The sequence below is a fragment of the Pituophis catenifer genome, unplaced genomic scaffold (genome assembly GCF_029215685.1).
Source record: "Pituophis catenifer annectens isolate HBS135680 unplaced genomic scaffold, rPitCat1.0.hap2 SCAF_3, whole genome shotgun sequence".
Classification (NCBI taxonomy): Eukaryota; Metazoa; Chordata; class Lepidosauria; order Squamata; family Colubridae; genus Pituophis; species Pituophis catenifer.
In genome coordinates, this window is record NW_027256883.1 from 192,057,895 (window position 1) to 192,073,881 (window position 15,987).

Consider the following 15,987-nt stretch of genomic DNA (forward strand, 5'->3'; position numbering starts at 1 on the left):
ACTCCTTTTTAAGCAGAAGACCCTACAACAGTCCAAGCAAATGGCTGACCAATCTCTTCTTAAAAACCTCTGGAGATTGTGAGAGCACTAACAATTTCTGGAAGCAAGCCACTCCACTGATTAATTAGATGAAATTAAGTAAAATCTCTGGAAGAATAAACATGGTGGAATAGTACTTTTAAAGGCCAAAGAGAGAAAGTTTGACAAAGGAGGAATTTTACAAAAGTTGTGCAAGAAAATATGTTGTTACATAGCAATAGCACTTAGACTTATATACCGCTTCACAGTGCTTTACAGCCCTCTCTAAGTGATTTACAGAATCAGCGTATTGCCCCCAACAATCTGGGTCCCCATTTTACCGGCCTCGGAAGGATGGAAGGCTGAGTCCTTGGCATATATCTTTGGCATTCTAATATACCAGAGGTAGGTACGCTTACCTTATTTCCAGGTGTCCTGTGGTGAAAATGTGTTTCAGGAATACTCATCTGGTCTACGATTTGCAAAGTCTAAGCCAAGCCTATTGAAAAGCTACAGGGCGAACATTGTGAATAAAAGCCTGGTCTGAGTTTTAGCTTCTCCCTAGGCAACTGCTCTCTGCCCATGCCAGTTCACTTAAACCTTGCTAAATATCTTTTGCCCAATGGCCTGTATGTGAAGGCTGAACTCCCTGATGAGCAAGCTAGATGTGCCAATATGCTAAATGAGGACTTGGAACAGTTGCAATGTTTCTTTTGGTCACTGCTAATCTGCCAATGTTAACTCATTTCAAACAATTGAAGGAATAAAATGGCTTATTGCCTGAAAGTAAAGCTGGGTTTTTAAAAACCTGGACTGAGCATGTAGAAGCAGATGACTGAAATCCAGCTGATGTCAGTTCAAGGAGGAATAGATTAGTGCTAAATATAAAAAAGAAACAACAAAAATTCTTCTGGATTTTAAATCTCAATATATTATATTAGGTTCAAACCTACTATAGTACCAGGAATTGAACTCATGAACCATTGCATTTTAAGGGATGATATATATTGTGTTACCATAGTTTTAGGAGTTATCCAGGCCCTGGTGCTCAGTAAAGTTACAGGAGGGAAGATTTAAAGTGTATGTTTAGAATGGTATATACAGACCTTTCCTCTTAATCTCTCAGACCAGAGAGGTACAGATGGGACATGACTTCATGTAGAAGGTTTTACAGTATAAGACTTCAACGCCCCATTATATATGTCAGGAGAGGGGGGGAATTCCCGTTTTTACAGAAATAAATATCCTGTGTGGTATTATACATGCACAAAACAAACACACACACGCACACACATAAAACCAGTTTTGACCTGTTCAGGACTCATCAAACATGCACAGTCACATACAATGGTCCATGAATTCAATTCCCAGTAGAGAGTCTGAATTCCATAGAAAGACCCGTTGCTACACAAATGGAGATCATGAGACCCATAGGCAGTAATAGAAAATAGTATTTCTGCTCCCACCCCCATCCCTGAGGGATCCTGGCTTGTCTTTGCAATTCTGTATTTGTCTCCTAAATTCTGTGATCCTCTTTAGCATAAGATTATGGAGCAGAGCAGGGTTGATGCATTTTATCCAGCAAAAAGATTAGTCGCTTTTCCAGAACGGTTTTTTTTTTTCTAGGAAAGTTAAGGAACTGGTATTCTTATAGGGTTATTACACAACCAGTTTGACAAGGCCTTTAGACTAATTTCCAAAGTAGCTGCTAATAATGAGCAATCTTTCTCAGGTACAGGTTTAAGGATCATCACACAGCTGTTTCTCATGCCTGAGTTAAAGTGCTATCCAGCAGTCCTTGAGATGGCAGAATAGTATACTAGCTCTTGCCCTGCAACAAAGTTCCCTGTCTCTCTTACACCCTGCAAATTAATTGTACACAAAAAGCAATTTATTAAAGTTACCAATGGCCCTGAATGGTGTTCCAAGAAGCGACAGCTTCATAACCTGCCATGCACCCGACATTCTATTTTACAGGCTATGTGACTGGAAGCAGAATGCCGATATTATGAGAATAGGGGCACCTGGGAAAAAAATATTCTACACTATTGGTAGAATCAAGTGATGGAAATGCATCTCCCTTGCTAGAGAACAGTCCTCTTTTAAAGACATCCTTTATTCAACATAAGGAGACTGGGTGGCGTAGGAGGTTAATGCCTCCTACCAAGGCAGCATTTAACATCCAGCTGCCTGCAATTACTGCAAGTTCAATTCTCACCAGGCTCAAGGTCGACTCAGCCTTCCATCCTTTCTAAGGTGGGTAAAATGAGGATCCGGTTTGTGGGGGCAATAAGCTGACTTTGTATAAAATATACAAAAGTATGAAGGCTATTGCTTAACGCATTGTAAGCCGCCCTGAGTCTCCGGAGAAGGGCGGCATATAAAAATTTAAAAAAATAAAAAAAATAAAAAAATAAAGATGTTGAGACTCTAGAAAGAGTGCACAAGAGAAGAGCAACAAAGATGGTTAGGGAACTGGAGGCTAAAACCTTTGGAGAAGATTGCAGGAATTGGGTCAGGGGTGGGTTCTAATCGGCTTTACTACCGGTTCTCTTTGTGCACGCACTTCGTGCACGATTGCCTCTTCGGTCGCGCGCTTTGCGTGCGATCGCCGCGCACATGCTCGCTTTGCTTGCATGCGTGCCAAACTTGCGCTTTGCGCAAGCGCATTGCGAATCTGCCCAGCTGAGGTGTGGCAATCCGCTCTGCCGCACCTCTCAGCTGGGCGAAAAAAGAAGAAATATAAGGTCGGAATAATGTGGAGGCGGGCAGGAGGGCCCAGCTCCCGAAGAAAGAGAACTGGTTCGGTGACGTAATAGCGTCACCGCTACCGGCTCGGCCGAACCGGGCCAAACCGGGAGCAACCCACCACTGAATTGGGTATGTCTAGTTTAATGAAAAGAAGGACTAGGGGGGACATAATAGTGTTCCAATATCTAAGGTGTTGCTACAAAGAAGAGGCAGTCAACCTATTCTCCAAAGGTCCTGAAGGCAGGACAACAAGCAATGGATGGAAACTAATCAGGGAGAGAGCCAACCTAGAACTAAGGAGGAATTTCCTGACAGAACAGTGGAATTGATAAGTGGAAGAACTTACTTCCAACACTGGAGGTTTTTAAGAAGATATTGGACAACTATTAGTCTGAAATGGTATAGGGTTTCTTGACTGAGCGGGGGTGGGTGGGGTGGGGGGTGGACTAGAAGACCTCCAAGGTCCCTTCCTATTATGTTATTCTGTTTTTTCAGTTTCTCCTAATCTGGGTATCCCTTGAATAAGTGGACTTCAATTCTTGATAATGATCACATTACTGAGTGTTGTAGACCACTTCCGAGTGGCCTCCTGAGCTCCTAACTGCTCTGTTAGAAAGAGAGTCTAATCAAAATAGAATTGGGAAACCCATAAGAAGGAAAAATAAAAGGCCTCAAAGTTGTTCATCAATCCCATCTATTCAACAGAATAAAGTACATAACTAACCTGCTCACAATCTTCATCTCTCCCTCCCTCCCTCCCTCCCCCCTCCCCGCTCCCCCCCCCTCTGTGTGTGTGTGTGTGTGTGTGTGTGCCTTCAAGTCAGTTTGGCTTCTGGTAACTGCTTGAAGAAATCTCTGGAGATTTCTTGGCAAGAGTTTTCAGCACTGGTTTATTGCATCCTTTCCAAGGCTGAGAGAAAGTGATTGGCCCACCAACTTTGTGCTAGAACTCATGATTGTCTGTTTTTAGCCTATGTCTTAAACCACTACATAAAACGTGCCCTCGATGTTCCTTTTACATTATAGTAATTATTAAGATGATGCATGATTTGAAAACTGTTAGATTTGTTTCGCTTTGTACCAGCACAGCATCTTTCTGCTTTTAATTAAAGTAAACCTCATTTTTTTCAGACTTCAGACACAAAAGGCTGCACCAACATAATTTTATGTGAATTAAGCTGTGTTTCTATTCTATGCATTTTAACAGGGCATATATAACCATCTGATATGTTTATATTAGAGTCCATTCGCATATAGGCTCATGCACAAAAATAAACTTTCAACAAACTTCAGGTGGAGGTTGAATTTTTAAGAATGCAATTCCAAACAATACATATCCCCATATTTTGATTGATTTAAAAAACAATCAGGATTTCAGAAAAAAGTAAATCTTGTCATTATATATTATAGAGTAGGATTCTGCAATGATCTGGATCTGAAGGGATAGTTTCGAATGGGCCTGGATCTAGAGGTAGGTTCTGACCAGTTCTGGAGAACCGGAAGTGGAACTTTTGAGTAGTTCGGAGAACTGGTAGTAAAAATTCTGACTGGCCCCTCCATCAGCTATTCTCTGCCTCCTGAGTCCCAGCTGATTGGGAGGAAATGGAGATTTTGCAGTATCCTTCCCATTGAGTGGAGTGGGAATGTAGATTTTACAGTATCCTTCCCCTGCCATGCCCACAGAACCGGTAGTAAAAAAATTTGAAACCCACCACTGGTGTTGATGTTACACTTGTCAACAAACTAGGTTAAAAAGTTGCATCTTCTAGAAAATATTTGTCTAATTTAAGGAGCTGCTCAATTGACAGGTGTCATATGAATATTCCCAGTCCCCTTTTACCACTGGAATCCAGATTCATGGATCAGGGATCATAACATAGATACAATTCTGGTAATAAAAAACACTACTTCTAAGAAGAATTGAACATTGGACTTAATTGTGGATTTCTTGACTCACTGTGGTTAGATTCACATATCACAATATGCCATAATGATGGAGTGCGATGGCTCATGCGATTAGGATGCTGGACTGACAATTAGCAGGTTTGTGTTTGAGACCTAGTGCTGCTACTGGGCGGGGTGAACTCCCATCACATGGTCCAGCTCTTGCCGACCCAGCAGTTTGAAAGTAGGCGACTATGAGTAGATAGAGGAGTACCACTTTGGGGCAACTTAACAGGGACATGAAAGGAGTCGACTGGGCATCCCCTGGGCAATGGTGATATCACAATTCAATCCTTTCAACTCAGAAGTGCTTCAGTGCTCCTGACACAAATGTAGCAATAATATGCTTTGGTTTTGCCTTAGTGTGTTTTGTGAAGCCAGAAATTATGTGAAGGAAGCATAGTTTATGGTTTTGCATTATGTATGATTCAGGCCACTATTGTTTGTTCTTTACAAATTATGGTTAAAATAAATTCAAGCTTAGCACGATGTGATAAACAGCCACATTTGCAAAAGAAACTTCCAAGAATTTATGTAGAAGTGAAGATTATGCCAAAATATAAGGCAAAATGTTGGCCAACCTCTTAGTGAATGATGCTAGGCCTTTGTTTCTTTTTAGACACATTTGGGATTCAAATGTGGGATAACAAATTATAGCAAAACCAGCTGCCTGGTTAAAACTAAGTTTGCATTGCATTATCAGAGGCTGAAACAAAATCTTGAAGTGGGCTGATTTTAAGGTTTTGAATTCAGATGCTTCTCTGCAGTTACTTTGTTTTTCTAAAAAAAGCCTTCCATATTTTATGAGAGAAACTGTTCGGCTCTTGCTGTTTCTTCTTGTAACAATAACTTCTTTATATTTTTAGGCATCATGACTTCTGGTACACAAAGCCGAAAGGATTGCAACTAAAGAACTGCTATTATAATTTCTTACAAAGCCTAATATTCCATGAGTCTGCTCATTAAGAACGCTACCAGATCTAGACATCTTAATATATGTTACGTGGATAAAAATGCCAAATCCCAAACATTGGCTGACTGTGCAATGATCCGTAATAATGCGTACAGCAAGGATGAACATTGTTCTCAAAAAGATAAACAAACAAAAAAAATGATTGACATATGAAGCTTGAATAAATATATGATACTTATTGAAGCATTACCATGTATCCAATTCAGTGATTCAGAAACATTAAATTACTTTGAATCCTGAGAAGGCAATGTAGAAATGTTGAAATAAACAATAAAATAAAATAAAAATATCATATTTAAGGGGTTCAGTCCAAATATCCATCTATTTTTCTTGGCAACAATACAAACATGGTTGGCTACCACTTCTTCTAGAGTAGTTTAATTTCCCAGACTAGGCAACAGCCCTCAGATTTTCTGGCATTGTCCCACAGTTGTATCAACTAAGTCTGACTCTCCTTATTTTTAATCTGTAACCTCATATACCAGTAACACCTCAGTTTCTCTTAATGACAGCTCCAGTTTAGTTTACTTTATTGTCATTGCACCTTGTACAACGAAATTAAATGCCATCTTCAGTGTACATTATATATAAAAAATAAAACAAAAACACGCATCCTTCACATTCTATACAATTGAATTGAAAACCTCTCATATTGCATTAATATTGCACTACACATTAGAATTCAATATAGTTACTGCTGTGGGATAGAAGCTGTTTTTTCAGCCTATTTGTCCTTGTTTTTATTGTCCTGTACCATCTGCCAGATGGTAATAGTTCAAAAAAAGGTTGCCCATGATGACATGGATCTTCAATAATGTTTTGAACTTTTTTAAGGCAGCAGGAACTATAAAGCTCTTCCAAAGAGGGGAAAGGGCAACCAATGATCCTCTGGGCAATGAAGTTGACCCTCTGGAGTGCTGTCCTATCTGCCACTGTGCAATTGGCAAACCATACACAGGTCCAGTGAGTTAAATTACTCTCTATGGTGCAGCGGGAGAAGGTCACAAGCACTTTTTCATTCAGTTGTTGTTTCCTGAGAAGTCTCAGGTAGTATAATCACAGTTTTCATGAATTTTTCAGTTTTCATGAATTCAGTTGCATGAAGCAGTGTTTCTCAATCTCAGCAACATATCTGGATTTCAGCAACATGTATGGATTTCAATTCCCATAATACCCCAACTATCATGCCAGCTAGAGAATTCTGGGAATTGAAATCCACAAATCTTAAACCTTGCTGAGATTGAATAACACTGATGAAAAGGAAGGTGCACTACATAAATTATACACCACAATAGACAATATTAACTACTACTGCCATTATTTCGATGTAAAGGGATTTCATTATATTTATTTGTATAGACCACATGTAGGATTGCAGTATTTCACATGAATTGTGGGATTCATAGTCTCTGTAATTATCTCTGCTGCAATGAATATATGCTAAACACAGGTGACTATAACAAGAGAGGTGCTTTCCCCACAAACTGATATTCAGCACTTTAAATAGCATTAAATACTTCGACAGATCTAGAATATTTATATATTAAAATCTGAATCCACCTTTCTACAATTTTAAAAAATTAAATATCTCCACTTTCTGGATTTTGAAGAAGCAGGACAGAAATAATATTCATGCTTTTGAACTTAGGTTTTGAAGATGACTCCTGAGAATACTGAAGACAGCCAAGAAACCAAACGGATCATTGAACAAATCAACCCAGAATTTTTATTTGAGGCATAAATGACCAGGCTCCAATTATCATACTTTGGACACATTATGCAATTATACCTAATGTATGGAAAGGTGGAAGCAAAGTAGCAAACCCATTACGGTAATCATATCCTGTATCCTCTACCTATAGGTTACAGAAATAAATCCAACTGATTTCAACCGGGTTTATTATTCCCATATTATCTGTATTAGAACTGCGGTCTTCAGAGCTGGCCACTTTCAAATTTAAGAACCGACTCTCCTCAAGCTTTCAAATATTGGGCCACAATGTGGATGGGTCCCGCTCGACGAATTGGGCTCCCCAAAGTAATTCTGAAAGGAAGTGGATTTGAGAGTTGGAGGCGCGCACGGAGCGAGTCCAGCGGAGCGTTAGTCCTCCTAACCCTCCGCATTAGCTCTCGTGTTTCTTGCGCGATGTAATCGGCCAGAAGAGAAGCCGCCTCGGGTTACAACAACGCAACGAAAGGTAACTGGAGAGGTTCCGCATGTGAGCAACCTCGTCAGGGGAGCCTTTGTGCCCCCCCACTTAGGTCCCCTCCGCCCCGAAATCCTTAATTGCAAGACGTCTTTCCCCCGTTGACCGGGGTCTCCTTTTCTTTCCTTTTCTTTGCCTTCCTCTGCCTCCTCCTCCTCCTCTTCCTCCTCCTCCCTTGCACACCCACCATCTACTTTTATGCTTCCCACACCGGCGCGCGCTCAAGACACCCACACACCCCACCACCCGGTCCCTTTTCCAAGCGGCCGGCGTCTCACTCTCGCCTTCGGGTTACGCGCGAAAGCCTGCCGGTCTTTTAAGCGAAGGGCAAGGTAAGGGCAGGGCGGCAGCATCCCGGTCCTAAGTGGGCATGTGCAGAGCTCGCGCGCACATGCTCACTGGGACCTCGTGAGGACTTCGGAGGGCACGTTCCCTCGAAGGGAAAGCGAATCGCGCCTTTGCCGGCTGTTGACTTTCAAGCCCGAGCGGTGACGGCTGCCTTTAAGCGCCGGGAGGCTCCTTCGTTCTCTTCCTCCTCGAGCGCCGGCGGGGTCGGGGAGCTCGGGCGGTGCCAGACGCTCAGCAGCAGACCGCGGTGAGTGGACGGGACTCGGGAGCCCCCCTCCACCCTCCCCGCTTCCAAACATCCCCGTCTTGTGTCCTCCCCCCCCCCCTCCCTTCCCGCCCCCGGTGCCGCTTTTTCTTCCGCAGGTCCTGGGTTTTGCGAAGCGCCTCCGGGGAGCGCACCGGCGAGCTTTGCGCGCATTGGGGCACTTTGGCGAGCGCACTTGTCGGAAAGGCGATGTTTGCAGGCGATGCGGTCAAGCTCCCGGCCGAAGGACTCGGGGGGTCTTCACTCTGCGGGCCTTCTTCTGCCCTGGTGACGGTATGCGCGCTCCATCCTCCGCAGGGAGATTATTTTGCGCGTATTTTGACTTGGAGGTGGGCGGAGGTGGGTGGTGGGGAGCTTATTAGTTTGGGTCCGGTGTGGTTCCCGTCCCGTCTTTGGAGAAGAAGGGGCTCTTCTTTCCTTCGTGCCGCCGTTTCTTGTCCTTGGTCAGCCTTCCCCGAAATGCCCATCCAAACTTTCAGCAAGTGTTGCGTCCCAAGTGGCGTTGGAAAAATTTTTTAAGGGGGCTGCCAGATCGGCAAGCGAAGGGGTGGTAGGAATGACCACTCTTCCTTTCCCCTAATCTTGTACACTTTTCAGAAAGTTTTTATTAATTTTATGAGTCGTTTGCTAAAGTGTGTCGCTGTTTTTCAATATTTTCCAAAATGGTTTTTTTAAAAAAAAAAAATCCAAAGTGAATGTTTTTTTTTCCCCCTGGGTAGATTTTTGTTTGTTTGTTTTCACTGTGGAAAGTTTTCTCAGCATTTTGAATGGGTTTGCAGAAGATATAATAAACCTATTGTGCTACCTTGAGGAGGTGAAAATTGACTCTTAGTCCATATTTCTTTCTTTCGGGCTAATGGAGTTCTTGGGGATAGATGCTTTACCAAAAGCTATGTGATTGTATGTAGGTGTGAGAAAATAGCCAATTTAAGGAAATGTACACACTTTTGATGAAACAGATATTCCGTGTATTTGCCATGTGAATAACTGACTTTATTTTTCTGTCAATCTTTAGACAGGTCAATGTTCATAATATTCCTCTTTTTATATTCTGGATGAAGTGTTTTGAGTACATTAAGTATTGAGAGTTCAGTAATGGCCTTGTAATTTTAACAGCACTTTAATTTTAAAGAATGAATATTATTGAAGCTATAAATGTGTCCTTGGGCATCTGCTTGAAGTTTTTAATGTATGAACTCTAGTATTTACTTCAAAGAACCCCAGGAAAAGAACATTTCTCTTTAAAATATGAAAGTAAAATTGAAGTGAATGGCAGCTTGCCCGTGTAATACGGTTATCAACAAACACAGATGTCTTTTGTGGTATAAACGATGAATTTTATTTTACCTTGGGGTCTGATATTTTAATCTGTTTTTCGTGTTAAAATCATTTTTGCTCAAAGCATAAAAAGAAGATTGAGTTTTGTGGGATCCTATTCCAAATAAAATTCAATTTGGGATTCAGGTTTGTTTAGAAGAGTGACAAAAACCTGCCTAAAAGAAGGTTTCATTAGAGATCAGAAGTTGATTTTCTGGAGCAGAAAAATCAGAACAATGTTATACATTTTGAATGTGATATTAAATACTGGTGCCCCAAGAAAGGCTCCCGTAAGAAATAGTGATCTACAGGTTTTGTTGGCTAACAAATATTTTTAGAGTAATAAATTTGAATTTTATATCCTGTTTGCCTCAAAATTAATATTGAAGAATCTGAAGCACTGCTTTTTATAGCACTCTTAAAAGATTTGGGTCAGATTCTTGACATAAAATTTTGTATTGAATTTAATATTTTCTCTGGAATTTATTTCTTCAATACAATGGGTTTATCCGGGTTTAGTATGCTTTTGTATGCTGATCTTGTTTTAACTTAATAATAGTTAAATAGTATATTCTAGATCTAGTTTCTCTGGATAGTTTTACTATGTGTGCTTAGTTAGTTGGTTGATTTTCTTCATCTTATGCTGTATCACTGGCACATGTTATTTTCTTCACCTTCTTATTTTTAAATCTAATTCTGTTGACTTTTGTTTTGTTTTAAACATTTGGGTTTTTAAAAATCTCTGTACCCAAGTATCATATGATCCATTTATAGTTACCTTGAAATCTTAGTTGTTAACAAGCAATAATATATGTTCAGGATGTGCTGTGAACACTTAATGTGTTGCACAACTGAACTTCAGAGGCATCATAAATCAGCTATGCACAACTGCTGTGTTTCAAAGTGCTGTGCTTCTTGTTCAGTTTTACCATATTTCCCTTCTTGCTATTAAATTTCTAAAATACGGTGTTGACTGTAGGAATCTTTACCAGAATACCAAAATTTCTTCTCCGCCAAAGTTCAAGGAATTTTTCATTTCATATAAGGCCGAACTTGGAATTGCTTTCTTAATGATGTAGAGAGAAAAAAACAAAGTATTTTTTAATGTGAATGTTCATTATCTACATACTTCTGCAAAACTGCCTTAGCATGATTCTGTATTCACAAGTGAGCACGAATGTATTAACTATATTGTCATAAGGGGCAATAGTAAATAGCATTTTAGCCAAATAGAAGTAATATACATTCATATTACCACTTTTATGCTTAAAATTAATTGATATGTGGAAGGATAGCATTCTAGTCTAGTTACCTCTATTAACATTGCAGTCCTGTGGGATTTAATCTGAAGTAAATATAAACAGAAATTGCTAAATGCTTGAAAGGTTTGTGCTTAAGCCCTCTGAGTAAAATATATTTAAAATCTGCACTGGCCAATTTATATTTAGGTGTGATAATTGAGAAATATTCTAGAAGAATTAATGTTGATCAAGTCTACTATGCTGTGCAAATTGCATCTTTAACTGACCTGGTCATGTGTATTATCTGTACACCGCCAAGGATATCAAACCACAAAGTGATTTGGTGATGCAACAATGCATCACCAAATGCATTGGTAGGATTCCACATCCCTACTATCCACATGCATTTATCAGAGATGGAATCTAACACAGAATTGATAAATCTGAAAAAGACTTCTCATATTGTTTAACAGTCAACATTCATCTTCTCTCACACTGATTTTTCTTGGATCCTCTTCTGTTCCTCACTGCTAATTCTTCCTTGACAAAAATCATCCAGTTGCTTATATAACAAGGCTTGGACAAACAAAGTTTACTGCTTAGAGCTCTAAATGTTCACTGGTTCAATAGAAAGCCTTTTCTTATCTAGGCTCTAATAGGAATGATAACAGTATCCTATATAAAAAAAGAAAGTGCTCCTTCTAACTTCCTTAACTACATTCCTTACACCAAATTCCCCCTACAGGGCCATTGGTTTAGGTAATGGAAAAAACCCTGTAACTGGGACCAATGGACATTCAGACTTTTGAGAGACAGATTCATCCACTTGTGCCAAGAAACGTTCCCTTAAATGCATTAAAGTTTATAGCGGTAGACATTAGTATCTGAGATCTGGCCTCTCTACTTACAGTCACGAATTAATTACTTTGTGATCTGATTATAATTCCCATTATAATTCCCTCTCCTACACTTTTTGTGCAGTATAGGTGAAACCTGAAATTATTGTTGATTAATCTTTCCTATAATCTGCTTCTGCAGTAAATTCACAAGCATCTTAATAAGAATTTTGTTGACAGAATTTTATTTGGAAGGAACACGGTGTTTCAAAGATATATGGAAATTAAAGAATGTAATTGTAGCCATAGAAATATATTTCCATCCCTATAATATGTTGCATAAGTAAGTATAAATGAACTTATTCAACTTAATGCTACAAGTGAAACTTAGTGAAAATAAACATAAAATAAGTTTATGTCCTATTTAATACAACAAAATAGTTAAGAATACATTTGACTCATTCCTATTAAATTCAGTACAGTTAGTTTATGCCGTTTTAAAAACACAAGCATAAAATATAAGCAGATTTTTAAAAAAAAAACAGTTTTATTTTGAGGAAAAACATAAGTAGTGATTTATTGTTGATTTAATTTGGAGTTTTGTAAAGGAAATTCAAAATGTCATCTTCCAATTTGGGTGGATAAATAGAATAATAGAAAATATATAGGGGTTGTATTTTATTGTTTTATTAGTTACACTTTTAAAAAATACTTGATTTGTATGATAAGTTTATTTTGCCCTATAAAATCAAAAATATCCTATCAAGTACATAATGTTTCACTTCTGATTTTGCGGCTTCTTTTCATTTTACAGCTGAAAGTGTCTTGTAAATAAATACGAATTCAGACAAGGAATGATCTTCTAAAATGTATAGATAGTTTCTGTTATATTTCATACTCATTTCTTTTCTTTCCTTATCTTTTTTTGTTGAAAAGAGAGTGCCCACTGAATAAGAATAAGATTTGGAACTAAACAAACAAAGCAATTAAGACAAATTAAAACACAAAGAAGAGAACTGCTCTTTTCTCTTTCATCTTCTTCCTTTCTTCCTTTTTCTTTCTGAAACCGAAGTCTTCCCAGGCCTGCTTGATCCTTGTTTACAATTATTAGTTCAAAGTTCCATTAATCAAACTGTGAAGATGCTGCTATATATAAAATCTTTATTTATAGATCTTAATACTTCTAATGATCTTTAACAAACACCCTGTTTTAGTGAGGTATGGATAAATCCCATAATTAAGTGATGACTGTGCCTCGGAGGCTTAAAGCAGTTACCAGTTGCAGAAAGACGTCGGAAGACTTCTTATTGCAAGGAAATGAAGAAAAACAACTTTTTGAGAAGTAGTTTCTTTCTTAAGAACAAATGTGTTTAAAAGGTTATGGCTGGCTCTACAAAACAGAACCTAATTGAACTCAATTGCATGGATGTAAATAAAGGCTCTGTGTTCAGCAGTAGGTGTGAATGATGCCACTTATAACTTTGATAACTTCAAAGCAGAATTTAAAAAAATAATAGTCCAGTAACATTTAATTAGGGACAGATGGAGAATATTGGAGGAGGTGAACTAGAGGAATTTATAACTAGATTTACAAATATATATGCTTACTAACGTCTTCTGCTTTGAATATATGAGATGAGTTCTATAGCTTTTGTTGATTATATACCTTTTGCCATAATTGTGCCCTTAATTTATGCTAAGAAGACTTCTAATTATGCTAATTTCAATAGATTGTTAACAATAAAAGATGGCAGAGGAAAAACTACTGAAAATTATCATAATTGGATAGCGTTCCATTGGTTACCATATTTAAACTTCAAAGGTATTTAAAATTGGGTAAGCCAATCTCCACTCCATTCATCTAGTGTATATAGTTTTCATTTGTTTCTGTTGAACAATTATTTACTGTACAGTACTTTATTCTTCTTTACTATGCATACAAGAAGAAAAAGAAGCAGTTTTATATAAAGAGAGCAATTAATGCTATAATTCAAAAGTTTTGAATCAAATGGATTGTAAATGCTTAGTTTCTACTATAGAAAAGACCTATACAGCAAGTTACTATTCTGTTTGCATCTTTGTGCTTTAGTTTTTGAAAAAGGATAGAATCCAGTGAAAGAAATGAGTTTTTAATAACAACTGAATTAACAGGCATTTAATTAACAAAAGTAAACAGTACTGTAGACTGCATGTTTGCAAAGCTTTCCACTGTAAACACAAATTATATTACAGCCGTAGCAGGATGATATGCATCTGAATCCCATTGTATTAATTTGATTTTAATGTACCCATTAGTTCGCTAAATTCTACCCAGTTCTCTTCTACTCTAGAAAAAATGGTTATAATTTACGTACTAGTCTCAACACAGTTTTAAAAGCTATTAGCCTAGAATAGCTACACTAATACAAAAAACATAATCTCTTATTTTTCTGCAAACAAAGAATATGGTCCTTTTATTAAATTACCATTACTAGTATATATGATTCTTGAAGCCTATTTAATTAAAATCAACATTGCTACTGTTTCATTTTGTACATGTTCTAATGTACATGGGAACATTACATCTAGGAAAATTCCATTCTTTCAGAGTATATAAAACAAAGCTAAAACAAATATTTTGCTTATCCCTGCTGGCCCATTAACTTTACACATTTGTTGTTCTAAACAGCTACGCCAGTTTTCTTTTCTATTCATCCATGCATGCTGCAAAAACATTTCATCAGCTGCTGCACGTGCCCCTATGAATATACCAGAAATTGCTTACTATGGTCTTGACATTGTCTCTTCATTTCAGTAAAAAAAAAAAATGTACAAAGAGTTCCTAGCAGAAATATACCATATAAAGTTGTGGTTTTACAATTTGGATTCAAAAAAACTTACATGTTGCTCTAAAGATAGATTTTGTCTTTTTATAGAAAGTATCTTATTTGTATCAACTGCTTTTGGCATTAGCAAATTTAGTATTGCGTGTGGTGAGGTGGAGTGTAAAATAACAATAAACAACAAAAATACAACTTCCAAATCCAGAATACAAATCAAACATGTTAAAAATACAAACATAGCAGGTAATTATTTGGACCAATGAGCTTTGAACAATCTTACAAAGCTACTGAATAGTCCCTGAATTTTCTAAGCTTCACTTGGCATTGGACACGTTAAGGTAAATGTAACTATATACTCACACCCCACAGATAATTCATTCAATATGAATAGATACACAATGATCTGTAAAGAGGATAAGAGTGGATAATATTTATTAAAATCACCAATGAGTTGTTCTCTTTCAATAGGAAGTAATTTTATCTGTTTTCATTCTTTTGCCATTCCTACAGGCTATACAAATGTCCGTATTACTTTATTAGAATACATACAAACCAGTTCCTGAAGATTAAAATCCATATTTTTTCAAAAACTAATCCTATCTCATGGTCTTGAAATTTAATCTTAAAATTAATTTAACAATATGTTTTGTAGAATATGTTTGTAGACTCAGATCTTGGCAAGTGGGCTTAATTGCTTGATTTATACTTATTTTAGAATAAATGTGTAAATGCATGATGCTGAAATGTGCTGGAAGTCACTTTACAGTTTTTCAAAGGATGAAAATGTAAAATACTTTTTTAGAGGAAGCTAAATTTAAATGTGAACTGGTTCTTTTACAATGTGTTTGTGACATTCTTTTTTAAGTTGCTGAAAATTTTGGAGGTGGTATATACAACAAACAAATATAGCAAGTTATACATGTAATGTACAAAAAGTCAAGCATTATACACAATTTATTTTATAGATTACATTAAATTTTAGAATTGTTTGCTGTTTTCTTTTCAACACTGCCTTGTTGGTTATATGATCTTTGAGCATTCTTAAGTACAATAACATTTTCTCTTTAAAAAGTTAGTTAATAAAATTAATAAAACATAATATGATTGGTCTGTATGCCCTGATTTTTGATACAATTTAAATATAATTATATGCAGTAGGCTCATTCTGTACATACAAAACAAAGAATCCTTTGCTGAACTTGCATGTTTTTTAAAAATATATCATGAGGAACTGCTTATTTGTCTAAGAAACTTAATCCTAATTA

At 37.5% G+C, this 15,987-nt stretch overlaps 1 protein-coding gene across 3 annotated transcripts in view; it reads left to right on the plus strand.

Moving 5' to 3' along the window:
- Window positions 1-7,847: 7,847 nt before the first annotated feature.
- EYA2 (EYA transcriptional coactivator and phosphatase 2) overlaps window positions 7,848-15,987 on the plus strand; it is a 127,746-nt gene continuing 119,606 nt past the window's right edge. Inside the window, exon 1 of one of the 3 annotated variants that reach the window (XM_070940032.1) lies at window positions 7,848-7,884. The gene's annotated coding sequence lies outside the window, so the exon portion shown is untranslated. Of the gene's footprint in view, window positions 7,885-8,368; window positions 8,489-8,710; window positions 8,780-15,987 lie in introns of those variants that run through there. The other 2 variants (XM_070940034.1, XM_070940031.1) reach the window with 2 other exon arrangements.